Here is a 13,900-nt window from a genome sequence, read left to right as displayed (position 1 = left end):
ACTTGAAAGGGTGACTGCGAGATTGGGTTTCACAACTATTCGAAGCTTGGTTCTCGGCCTACACTTCTTTTCCGCTTATCTAGGCCAGTCCAGTTCTGTAACCACTTCCTTATTGTTATTCACCGGCACTCCTGTGTGGTCTGCTTCCTAGAAGGCTCATACAGTGAGCTACCCGCGTGCTGTGCCATCACTCACCCTCCGTCGGACGAGATTTCCGTTTTGGCCATCTGTTCCCGATTAGATACGAAAAGATGAGGGCTTTTTTTCAAAGGCCCAAGCAAAAAGCTTAAAAAAGACTAAGCAAAATTTTACTTTCGAATGGACTCGTAGCATTTAATGCTACTAAACCCTTTTGCGGCGCCGCGCCCTGTCACTTAAAGGTTTTACTTGTTTAGGCACCTGGAAGCTCACGATTTTTCTCCTTATCGTCTATCCAGTCGCGAAGGGTCATGCGAGGGATATTTCGCTACCTGATGCGGCTTTGTAGCTTTCTAACGCGTTCGCAGTCTTGATTGCGTCGCGCTTGGTAATATTGGTATAAGAACGCTAAGGCACCAGCTCCGAAGTGAGATTAATCTAAAACTTCTTGAAGAAACCACCTGATGCAATTTATTATTTCATTGAGTTAAGATATTAATTTTGCTCAAATAGCCATTTTTAAGCTACAAGTCTTCTTGCCGGATATTTATCGTGTGATGAATCTCATCGTCGTTTTTTGTAGGATCCTAGGCGTGAGCTTGGCTAACTGATACTATCTCGCAAAGAAGCATGTTGTTCAAGCCTGAGGCAGTCTCCGTGATTGTCCATTGTAAAAACCAGCGATTAATGCAGCAATCGATACGCTGAGTAAATGCCAACATCGTGGCGCAAGTGGCGCCGCAACAATAAAATGAAGACCTTCGTTCTAAGCCCTGAGTCGTTAAAAATGGTGTCAACGGCCGGGTTCGAACCGGCGACCTTCTGCGTGTAAAGCAGACTTGATAACCACTACACTACGCCGACTACAACAATATCGACTTTTCACATGCATAATTAACTGAGATCCCATTAAAATGTTGGCGTAGGATTTTTGGATTAGGACCCAAACACGAATTCCAATTTAATGACTGTCTTATGGGGTCGGCTTTAAATCAGACCAGGTCGCAACAGAAAAGTTGATTTTTCGACTGCCTTTACGCACGCAATCTTCTCACCTTTCACTGCAACCAGTTGTTGCTCGACTAAATAAGTAAGTATTCCAGCGTGTCCACACTTCGAAGGTCATACCTGTTCTGAGAACAGCTCGAACAGTTTCTATGATGCTTTTAATGAATTTACAGTTTTCGCTTTGCAGGGGCGGCTTAATTGAAGCCAACCCTGGAAAGAAGACGTAAATGATCAACTACCCAATATCTGCGTTGACACGATTCATAATCCGATTCATAATTGCAGATAAAAAGCTAATTTTATTTAGGTAAGGATGACAACTTTCATTCATTCTCAGCTCGACCTGAGAGCAGCCAAATGATACGTACGCATAAGTTCCATCCATAAGACATCCGGATGCTTAATATTTAAGCAAACCAAGTATAAATCTGATAACGTTTAACAATTAAATGAAAAGGATGATCACACGATTTGGATCACTTGTCGCACGCCTAGGAAGCGAACCAAACCACTCTAATTGCAATGGATCGTATACATCGAAAGGGACAGTAGGCGAAAGCTAACTCTGAACTATCATTTAGTAACTGGACGCACTAAAAACAAAATCTCGACTATTAGGTATTCGAGAATTCAGCTCAATCAACTTAGTACACTAACTCCGCTTTTTGAGCTGTACAAGCACTGCGAAAAGCGTTCTGTGGACATTGGAAAGATGACTACATGGGCTGTGCTTTGCAACCTTGCGGATGAGCTAAAGTGGCAATAATCCAGAGCACGAAATAATAATCAAAAAGCCAAATTTGTCTTGAGTAGATCTGAACGTGGTAGGACCATAGATGAATGGTGTCAAGACTGCCATTCCGAAAGCGCCTCGCCTCCGATAAGTACGATTAAATTGCTGGACGGTGCTTGTGCAGAAGAGCCAAGGGCTTTTTGGTATATGCATTGTGACACGAATCGATGGATTGCTGGACTCATTAGTCACGGCACCCGCAAGATCCAGCCAGGATTCTCACCGCACGCCACAACGGCTGTGTAAGACAGTAATCGTCTTGAAACGCGCTTCTGCGAAATTGGTCTGATGTATTTGGTTCTGCGATCGATTATCTTCTCCTCTGGGTGCAGTGTTGCGTGCCTATAATGAACGCTAGTTGGCGCAAAGTATTGCCAAGTTTTGGTCGTTTCGATGCGAATTTCAGGTGGGCGAAATGTGTTGTAAGCAACGGCTGGGAAAAGCACAGAACCGACATTGCCAGATTACGTTTATTGCTTGCCTCCTTGATTATTCGGATATTCTACCGATCATATAAACCTATTGGACCTGTTTAGGTTTATGATTGGTAAGTCTTCAGTGCTAGCTCCGAAATGGTACGTATACGGAACTGATCAGGAGATTGGAACAGAATTCTTGGGGTTGTACCTCCAGACCCCCGTAGAAGAGAAAACATGTTCTGGAGAGCGCAACGGGTCCGCTCGCTGTTGAGCTCGAGGCTGGGCCCACCTCCGCAAATACCGCGCGGGCTTGCTGCTGCTACGCAGCCTCGCACCCGATCGCTCTCGATATGAAGCGACCCTCTGTTTAAACGGTACTACACTCGTGCTCGCTCTCTGCCTAGTTGATGCATCGATCTGTCGTTGCTGGTCGTCAATATGGCGCAGCTGCGTAAAGGTTGCACATGACAAGACAACGAGTGATACTCCATCGGAGTGGCGAGCCTGGCTCGTTGCCCAATATGCTCAAACGCAAGACCAAACTCGTTTTCATTCCCATTCTCTGTCAAATGATTTTTGAATTTGACTTACCACTATGCCACACGCGCCTGTGTTGCACGTCGTAGCAAGGAAGTTTGCCCAACGCTGCTGGCATAGACGAGTTTGTTGCGGTTTGTCTGATAAAAATATTATCCATAATCACAAAATTTAAATCTTACCCGACCCGCCATCAAGATGCCAGCTACCAAAGCTTTCATAGCTGTTGGACCTTCACCTACACGAATCCTTCGTATTGTGCTTCTGTAACATTATTTGCTGGATTAGCATGATGGGCGCATCTGTGCCCCACCCCACGACCATTTTCTGGACGACAATTCTTTTCACTTTTTATAGAAAGACTGGATAGCATTCGTCAACCAAAATTTGTAAAGGAGTAACACCACGACGACTAGTGCGACTGTTATATCTTGGTTCAGCAATCTTCATGGTCAGATGAGCGTATTGTTGTGCGTCATAATTTCAGCCGATTAGTAAAATTAAAACGTAGGGAAGCAGCTAAATTATTTAAAGAACAACCAATATACATTTCAAATTACATAGCAGTCTGCCTGTTCCTCCATGGCGAGTAAGTAGATATCACTTGTGTCAGGGTAGTAGGGGGGATGTTCAAATTGGTACTCGTTGGCTGTGACCATAAAGATTGTCTTGAAAATAGTCTAGGTTTGCCGTCATAGAGACTTTTCGCAACCACGTTTTAGTTGTTTCCGCAAAAACTTTGAAAACCGTAGTACCGTCAAATACAATATTCAAAAACAATTTGATCGAGGAAACTGGCCAATTAGCTTAAACCTTATTCAGCTTCGCGCAGGCAAACATGATGCTTCCATTATTTCCGGTGCAAGAGTACAGCGGCCTTTAGAATCTTAAAGCGATTCCTTTGTTGATCGTTGCCACGATCGGTGAATGCATGCACTTAGAAACTACCAAACATACGCGCCTTAGTGTAGTCCGGTCTTTGAAGTAGCAGATCATCAACTCACATTTTCGATATTGAGATTTATCTGAAAAAGATAATCAAGGACTTTGTACTGGTCCTTTTTAACTTATATCTAGTCATGTCTGAGTTTACTTGAAAGCGGGGGATTTTAATTGGGCGAGTACGTTAGAATAAGTACACATGAAGAAGAAGGAGCAGGCGCTAAAGCTTTCAGGTAGTCAATCAGCAGAAGATCTGTTGCCTCCTAGACACTACACTCGACACTCATAGTCGATACTGGACACCATCATGGTGGTGTAAGACTGAAATCAAGCACTTTGCGAAAGCAGTCGGATTAAATCATTCTAGTCTGACATTGATGACGGCAGTTCGTCTTGGTGTGCGCTGAAACTCATCTCAAAAGTGGTTGCGAAAGGTCTAATATTTCAAACCCCTGTTTTGCACTTTACTCGACTCATTCCACAACGCAGGTGAAGTATTATTTGTGGATGCAAGGTGTATGCAAAATCTTCATACGACACGATGGCCGAGCGGTCTAAGGCGCTGGTTTTAGGCACCAGTCTTCGGGCGTGGGTTCGAATCCCACTCGTGTCATTCTTTGCCTCGTGTGCACAAAACAATTTGACTCACATTTTGAACAGCCACTGTATTTCGTATGTATTTACCGAAGGAATCGTTTTACTGACACAACCAAGTAGCCAATCAGAGGTCTTGTATTTTCGTACAGTCGCTGCTTTTGTGCTTACCGACAGTTCAGCAGAGCCACAAAATTGTCATTAGCAAAATCGTAGCAACAGCAGCGCAGTAACAACAGCCACGCATGCGAGCACCGCCACCGGGCCGCCCTCGCGTCAATGGCAACGGCCGCAAGACTCCAAAGTATTCCCGTACTTGCTACACCAACGCGACAAAGCTCGAGATTGTTACCTTTTTTGGTAAACACGATGCTGACACTACATTAGCTTAACATTTCCGAGGCCAAGATGGCCACGCCCGAGAACAGAAGCGAAAGCTACTCTACCAGTGGCGGAAAGAGCGAGAACGGCTAGAAACGTTGTGTGCTACTCCTAGTCTAGCTCGTTGGAAGTACCTGCGGTCGAAAGGGAGTGCGACTATTCTTCCTGTTGACGCTGAGCATGAGATTGTGCATTGGATAAATGCTCTGCGAAAAGATGGAGCCCCTGTGAGCGCCAAAATGCCTGGGTTACAAGCCAAACAGACTGCCACCGACTATAATATTTCCCCATTCATGGCGTCGTGGCACTGGAGAAAGAGCTTCATGAAGTAGTGACAGTGATGAAGAAAATGAAGATAACTTTTAATACTTCAGCTTGCAATTATGTCTTCTTTTCTTAATTTCTTATGAATACCACTGTTGACTATCCTCCTGATGTGCAGCTACAAATCGTGTGGATGCATGTCAGCACGCACATACGGAATATGGGCTACTCTAATCTGAAGCTTTGCCTATATAGCCCAGGCGTACCACCGGGGTACAGGTTTTATGGCAACAAAATGTTTTGTGCGTGGCTCTAAAACAAACGCATTCCTTAGAAACAAAGGGTTTATACGCCGCTCTAACCGCACACGAGTGCACGCGATGATAGATCGCTCAAAGTTTGCCATGACTCCGAGCCCATGCAAATCTACAAAAAGCTGCGTGTCGGGCACCTAATGCCTCTACAGACTGAAGGGCGTTTATAAGCTCATAACTTTATGTATATAGAAGCACACGCTAGTCGTGTGCTGGACGTTTTGCGCCGTATTGGTTGATATATGGGGAGCCAGACCCATTATTACCCTATTGGTTGATATATAGGGAGCCAGACCCATTATTATGTGTTTGAGTGGTCGCCGAATCCTAAAATTAGGTCAGTTGAATTTTCGCTATACCTAAGACCCAATTGTCTTATTCCGAGCTTCCTCAACACCATAGTGTAGGCAAATAACGGAATAAATCAGTGGCCCGTTAGATGATCCGCACGAAAATTTTCAGCTTTTCACTTACGTCCGAAGCAGCCGGCCAATTTTTTACACTTTCTTTACAAAAAAACTTAAGATGGTCGATAGGGGTCAATTCGTCTGAAATTGTCTCATCTATAACAGTGCCGGCAGCTCAGGTGGCTAGTCCATGTGGACATATTGAGGGCCCATACGGGAGCACGGTTGTTGTAGGTTCGATTCGCATCGAATGCGAATGCGTTAGCTCTCCAATCTCTTTAAATTGGCTGTCGAAAAATGACTGGCTAGTGCTCAGCTGGAATGAACCGAAGCAGGAAGCGCCAAATTCTAGGCTCTCGATCGTAAATGTATTTTCTTCTGAAGCTGGAATGACAGGGTTTTGTCTTCATTTGAAAAACCTCGAAAACCAGAGAGCCAGTTTGGTAAGTTCAAACTTGTCAGGCTCGTTCTGGGTCCCTGTTTCCGGTAATGAAGCGCAGTGGCTTCGTTGAAAGGTCGCGAAATGTGGCTGAAACGAGCATGTTCGGACATTTCAAACGTGTTCCCGACTCTCAGTAAGGTCTCAAATGACCATTTTAAGAGGTTTTACGGGTTCGCGATAAATTGGAGAAACTTTGGTTCGCTTCATCTTCTTTCCAGCTGAGGGCTAGTGAGAGCGTTCTAGTTTTATACAACGCCCTCTTAGAGCGCGAAGTAATCGAAGGGCGTTCTAATCAATGGGGGTGTTTTATTCGATATTATACGTTATCGACTTTCGGAACTATTGGAAAAGCTTCCTTAACTACCACTTCTTTTCAGAGCTTCTCCTACGACTCGATCGTCCACTGATTTGTAGCTAGACGCACTTTGTTCTCTGCTTTACGCTTATTCAGGACCTCACCATCCGTGTTCCCAGTGTCCGTTTCGTTCGTGTTGTTCTTCGCTTCGTCTAGTACCACGCAAACGCACTCATGAAACCAGTACTCTCCGTCACAGATACACTCGTCCCAGCAAATGCAGTCCTTACAGCACTAGCATGTCTCCCACCACCCACGCTTGCTAGGCCATACTGCGGCCGCATTCTTCACCGAGTCTTCAGTAGTTTCCGTCTCTGCGTCCGTCTCCGCGCTGATGTCTGCCAGCCACTTTCCCGTAAGTTTTTTTTAAGGGTCCCATGACCCCAACGTCTAGTGGCTGGTTGACCGCGGTGCTGTAGGGTGGCAACTGGCAAATCAGAGCCAACGTTGTCTCAGCTTCAGCATCAACTTCCTTCATGGATACGTTTGTTTTGAAGCAATCGAGGTTAAGGATTGATGCCGCATCAATTTTGAAACTAGGGCAGCTCCTGTACGTAGAATGAAGAACCCTGGGGCATCCAGCCAGCCGCTCTCATGTACAGTATACACATGACCGGCCGGATATGTTGGTAGCTCCTCGTTTTTGATTTATCCACCTGGCAGCCATCGAACAAACGCATTGGAAGTTTCTTTCCTTTAACACTAAGTTAATCAGTCGACCAGGCCAGATTTCAGAGGTGACAATCATGTCAAATACTCACTCAGAACTCGTGAGGGTTTAAAACCAGGTAAATACTAGAGTTCAGTATATGTTATATCTGCCAACCTACCGTGCGAGTAGTGAAGCGAGCCCGTGGCGAGCGGAACGGAGGCAAAATACAAGGAACGACATTCATTCTTACCCGCCGCGTAGCGGCGGCACTCGGCTAGTCTTAAACATCTACTGCAGCAACCTGTCTGTCCGTCACACTAAATTGTCGTGCCTGTCACGCTTTTCCGGACAAATCATTGGATAAAATAATTTAAATATTCCTACTGGCTGCCGAGCGCAGCGAAGGTGGCCCCGATTGGCCTAAAAGCTGCCGAGCGCAGCGAGGCGGCCCAAATCGGCACCTTCTGCAACCCTGCGGGCCTTTGGGCCCGCCTGAGCCACAATGAAGTAACAAAGCTAAGAATAATGGTAGAATCGCACAGACTGAAAAAATGGGCTTAAAGACGACTACCTCGACGAAATTGCTCCGGGAAAACGCTAAAGGGTCAACTATTTTCAGGCTGTTCTAGATCAGTAATGTTTTCGATTTGTGGTGTTTCATTTATTTTAAATCGAACTCCTCAGTGCAGCTCTCAGTCTGAAGGATTGAGAGCCTCTTGAAGCAAAGTAAATGGGTCAAGATAACACTCGACGGCTTGGCCATGTTGAAGACATAAGAACATGACCTGGTCGTCACATTGCACTGAATCACATCATCCTCTTGTTACATTTTATGTGTACCCTGAGTAGTCCATGGACCATATTTTCTTCTCCAACAGCAATAGCGATAGCGCTTTAGCAGAGTACACTGCGGGTACATTCTTAGGTGTCCAAGCAGAGGCGGAGAGCGTGAAGTCCCTGTGCAGCACCGGCTCCAAGATGCCGTAGGACGACCGCAACTGCCTGCTCATGGGCTGCTGCCAAGCGCGGACACCTCCCTATCATTCAATGGCTGCACGCAACCCCAGCGAAGGATGCACCGCCAAGGCCTTGTACTATGTGACCAGCAGCGGACTCCTCCGAATTTTCGATGGCACCGTTCGGAGGGCTTCACATACCAAGCGACCTAGCTTTTGCTGTGGTGTCCTGACCTCTAATGCGGCTATTCCGTCCTCTTCACCAACACAATCAGTCGTTAGTACGATCATTTACATCATAGCAAGCTACGATACCTTCTCCGCGAACTTGCTTCTCAAAGCTATCAGCTGGGTGTAGCATTGGAAGTTGGCTCACCCTGGACACGATCATATTATAGGTTGATCACACACACGTATGTTAGTCTGATCTACAGAGCTCGGACAACGCAGACGGTCACGCATTTACCAGCAAAGGGGGTACCCCGGGACATACCGAGCTGCTCGCAGAATCCAGGTCTTTCCCTCCCTCCCTGGAGACCGTGATGGTGCTCGCTCTTGAGGTCTGGTACCTCCAATATGTCACCAAACGGATACAAAAATGGCGCTGACAAAGCAGTGGGTACTGTATAACATATGTCCATCCGGACGATATGTCCATCCGGACACCAATATTTACCAATGAACGAAGGTGAATTTAATAAGGTTTTTTACAGTTAACCATTTATTCATCCGGGCAGTGCTGTTTTTGTGCGAAGCCTTGATGGATGGTGGGAGGCGCCGCTCGCCATTTCCAGAAACACTCCAGACCATGGCGCGGGGACCCAAGGCATCTCCAGGAAGTCTAGGCAGGCGTCCAAACGCGTACAAGCGGGACTGTGAAACATTCGGCAAGAAGTTAGACGTAATAAACTTCTATTCACAGCATGGCATGCAGGCTACTCTCGCTAAGTACTATAGCCATCTTGCAGATACAAGTCTCGAATCTAAACGGAAGCGTATTTTAGAGTGGAAGAACAACCGCACAATGATCGAGAGCATGGCGTCAACAACTACTGGGGCTCAGCTCAAGTCGGCACGAAAAAAAGGCTCAGGAACCACAATATTAAGAATAGGCGAGGAAGCTCTGGTTGAATGGGTTAATTCGCTGCGCGAAGAAGGTATTCCTGTCTCGCGATTGATGTTGCAGCTAAGGGCAAAGAGTGTGGCAGAGGACGAAGGTGTCGCAGAGGGGGTGTTTGAAGGTAGTTGGGTTTGGCAACAAAGTTTTCTCGGGCGTCATGGACTGACGTTAAGGGCAAAAACACGGCAAGGACAACAAGCTCCGAGTGCAATGGAGCAAGAAGCCGCTGAATTTTGGGCAACGGTAGAGCAAACGCGGCTCAACCTTAACGTTAGCAAGATTTACAATGCTGATCAGAGCGGCGTCTGCTTCGAGTATCTGCCGAAGCAAACGATTTCAAAGAAGGGTGCTAAAACAGTTTGGGTCCGATGCGGGGAAAAAGATAAAGATCGTTTTACTGGCATGTTTTTGGCGGATTCGGACGGCAAGCAGTATCCACCGTTTTTTGTGATGAAAACAAAAGCATCTGCGAACCCTGACACTGCTGCTTACAATACTGCGGTGCAACATGGCTTTGGAAAAACTCTGTGGAAAGAGGTGCAGTCTCTTACAGCGTCTTTAGGCGTACAAATTTACGGAAACAGCGCGGCGTGGTGGAACTCGGATTTATCCGTTGCGTGGCTGGATTTTCATTTTGCTAGTCGAGCTGATGACGAACCGGTACTCCTATTGTGGGATGACTTCTCCGGCCATTGGACGGAGGAAGTCGAGGCCTATGCCAACACACTCAATGTGTTCCTACTCAAAGTTCCACCAGGACTGACGTCGGTTTGCCAACCAGCGGATATCTCGTGGTTCAGACCATTCAAGCAGCGACTGAGAAAGGAATGGGTCAATCATTTGAGTACGCAGCTTAGAATGTTCAGCTCAAGCAGTGCAGATGCTGCGTTCAAGATGATAGCCCCCACTCGCGCTACTGCCATTACTTGAGCGACAACTGCATGGCGAGAATTGGGGGCGGGAGTAGTACGGAGTGGGTTTAAAGGTCTCTTAAAGGCTCGAAGTTGTGGCAGTTCAACTCACTCCACAGCTACCGAGAGCGAGGAGCAGCGCAACAGCATCTCTACGTCCGCCGATATCACGATGGATACAACAAGTGCTGTGGTGGCACGTCTCGAGACTCTGAATGTGATCATAGATACGGTAGACGACAGCGATGATATCGTCGAAAACAGCATTGGTGAAGCTGGAGATGCGTAGGTAACGCTAGGTGGGAATGATTTGCAAATTGTATGGCCAATTTTAGTTACTGAGGTTTTTTGGTTTGTATTGAAAGTTGTGGTGTCCGGATGGACATATGTTATACAGTACATGCAAAGCAAGGTATACGAATCCGCTACCGAACTAAAGTAGTTACCATTATTTTGGCATATTAAGAAGCTCTTTGGATAACGCCAGCTATAATACAGTAGCTATCCGGTTGATCGGTTGATCGAAACCACTACACCGGGAAAAGCCCACAAACCAGCACTAAAATCGTACATATAGTCACCACTTTCCAAACACGTAAGGCATCTGACTGTTGTGACCAGCCTTAAAGCAAGACACGTCTATTCTGATGCTGTGTTGCTAGTGTAAGTGGGTTAGCGCTTATAGTGTCCTATAATTGGAGACATGCAGCATAAACGCCAGCATGTTCTGTGTGACGACGTCAGTTTTGCGGTGTTGCTTTTCAATACTGAAGTGACCCCACAAGAACAGCAGTGTGCGATTATTAAACGCGATATAATATTACTAGCAGCGAGACGTTATCAAACGCGACGCAAATTAACTAACAGCAGCAGCCGCAACAGCTGTATATGTATTATACTTCGGAGAAATAATCGGTACATGCAGTGCTGGGGTACAGATATTACGATGTTCTTCCGCATATGTTAAGCAGCAATTGAGGAAACATTCGAAAGAAAGCTGCTGATTGCGAAATCGCCACATTGTGTGCTGTAGATGTCGAAAAAGCATGACCAGTAGGGCTTGGATACCATGTTTCAGATGTCGTTTCTCGGAATCAGTGTCCTCTTTCAGCATGTAAACACCTGCAGTTTGCTTAGAAAAACGTCAATTTTAGTAGTGTAAAATGCTTCATGTTAGCCATGCAGCGCTGAGTATTAGACTGATCACCCACCTCCGAGTCTCCCTCAATTTCCACCTGACCGACTGATTAAAACAGTTTTAAAATGTTATTTCGATTTAGTAAGACAAAAAATAATATATAACCGAAATTTCCGATTATTACCTGGGGCTCTAATTAATAGTATCTTCATTAAATGAGAAATATTACACTTAGCTAAGGAGATAACATATAGCTTTTTTTCCCTACCAGACCAATGACCTTACCGTTTAAATCTAGCACCTTTCAACCATCACTTCAGGGTTCGACCGTCATGACCTTCTCAAAGATTTTTTTACGAGAGGCCAAATTTTGGTGGTCATTGCATCCTGCCAATGCAATAGCAGCTGATGCAGTAGTATAAGGATTGATTGGTGGCTCTATTGAAGAAAGAATCATTACGATGACATTGCCTGCCAGGCTGGGTCGCTTTAGGTGGCTTAGAAAACTAAAATACTACCTAAATTCCGGCGAGGTTACTCTCAGTTACTGTGAGGGTACGCGATGAGAGTTAAATTCGGAAAATTTCGCTTTTTAAAAATCAAGCGTCAGTACGAGCTGCTGTAACAGCAGCCAGCTGCCCGGAGTGTTTTTGCGTGCCCTTGACTTTGGCCGATCCTTTCCGATCTGTCAATGGGGGGGGGGTCAAAGTTGCGCTTGACATGAAAACGTTGCAGCAATAAACAATAATCAGCCAATCAGAGCGATTTGTCTCTATGCCGTTATGTTATGTTTTCTAGCCACACAACTCGAGTCAATTCGAACTAACGCCATAAGAACATAACAAATTTGCAAGGTTTTTCAACCGTGATGACAAGGGAAACCATGCTGAAGCGAGCGCTTAATGCCGCCCATCGACACCATCTCAGCGCAACGTAGGTTTAGTTATTCGTAGGCGCGAGGCGCTAGCTCACGCTTGCATAGGACATAGTCGACTGCGGCGCAGTCGCGCCCCTATCTAACTAGAACATCATAGAACAAGCACGACCCCAACAAGGGCGTCGCTCTCTCTGCGTTTCTGTGGCCTGGTTGCTCGTGACGTTAGCGCTCCGGCTACCGACGTACACGGGGGCGCGGACTTTGTGATGCAGGGGTGTGTGGCGGTCGTCTTGGCGCCGCAGCTTGGGCTGCAGATTTCGACCCACAGAGGCCCTCAATACTAAAGCTACTGGATAAGAAAATGGGGGGGTCAAAGTAACAGGCAAAACCAGACAATCAGAGAAGCAGCCTTTTTAATGTCTTTATGTCAAGATTCTTTTAAGTTTTACTCTGAAACCCCTAATGCCCAAATCTTGAAAGGCGGCATGTTGAAATACACCGCTGTTTAATCGACGTTTTAAATCGCGCCCGGCGGATCCGTATTTGCCCAAAACTTCTCGGCAAGTTGCCAATGCGTTTCAGTCATTTAAGTTTCATTTCTATGCGTACTGTGGCGTTTGTGCTGTAAGCTCATGAATATCACGCTGAGAGCATCGACAAATTTGAAAAACAAGACAAAAGTATTATTGTGATGCAAACCGCTGACAAAGTCTCATTAATGCGCTTAGTCTCTTCTCATCACCAGCGAGACACTGTCTCAACCATCGTGGTTGCTCCTTTTTAAAGTATTATATCATCAGACCTGTACACAAATATTAGGAAACAAACAGTTTTAATCATTATATTAAAGTTAACTAATGGAAAAGATGATTTACCCCTTCGTCTGATATGATCACATTTTTCAAATGCATTCCATTGGAAACGAAATGACTGCTAACTATTTAGTCTCAAAATTGCGCTTCCACACTATCACAAAGCTAAGCGTCTGTACTTTATGATTGAGCCTTCGTTTATTAAAAAAAAAACTTAGGTAGAACAAAAATAATGATCGTATTTGAAAAAATCTTGGATCTGGCTGGGCCTATCCAAACACAAACGATTTTAGACATTTTATGAACTAGAAACCAAGGAGAAGCGGATAGATGTTTTCCGATCGCTTAACGGGCACTAGAATTACTTGAAAAGGGTGACTGAAGATTGGGTTTCACAACTATTCGAAGCTTGGTTCTCGGCCTACACTTCTTTTCCGCTTATCTAGGCCAGTCCAGTTCTGTAACCACTTCCTTATTGTTATTCACCGGCACTCCTGTGTGGTCTGCTTCCTAGAAGGCTCATACAGTGAGCTACCCGCGTGCTGTGCCATCACTCACCCTCCGTCGGACGAGATTTCCGTTTTGGCCATCTGTTCCCGATTAGATACGAAAAGATGAGGGCTTTTTTTCAAAGGCCCAAGCAAAAAGCTTAAAAAAGACTAAGCAAAATTTTACTTTCGAATGGACTCGTAGCATTTAATGCTACTAAACCCTTTTGCGGCGCCGCGCCCTGTCACTTAAAGGTTTTACTTGTTTAGGCACCTGGAAGCTCACGATTTTTCTCCTTATCGTCTATCCAGTCGCGAAGGGTCATGCGAGGGATATTTCGCTACCTGATGC

The 13,900-nt window shown here is 45.6% G+C and overlaps 1 non-coding gene across 1 annotated transcript; it reads right to left on the bottom strand.

Annotated features, from left to right (window-relative positions):
* Nucleotides 1-929: 929 nt before the first annotated feature.
* PITG_31446 lies at nucleotides 930-1,002 on the bottom strand. The gene has a single exon. It is a non-coding gene; the product is annotated as a tRNA-Val (tRNA).
* Nucleotides 1,003-13,900: the final 12,898 nt, after the last annotated feature.

The sequence above is a fragment of the Phytophthora infestans genome, genomic scaffold (genome assembly GCF_000142945.1).
Source record: "Phytophthora infestans T30-4 supercont1.240 genomic scaffold, whole genome shotgun sequence".
Classification (NCBI taxonomy): domain Eukaryota; phylum Oomycota; class Peronosporomycetes; order Peronosporales; family Peronosporaceae; genus Phytophthora; species Phytophthora infestans.
This window is presented reverse-complemented; position numbering and strand designations above follow the sequence as displayed.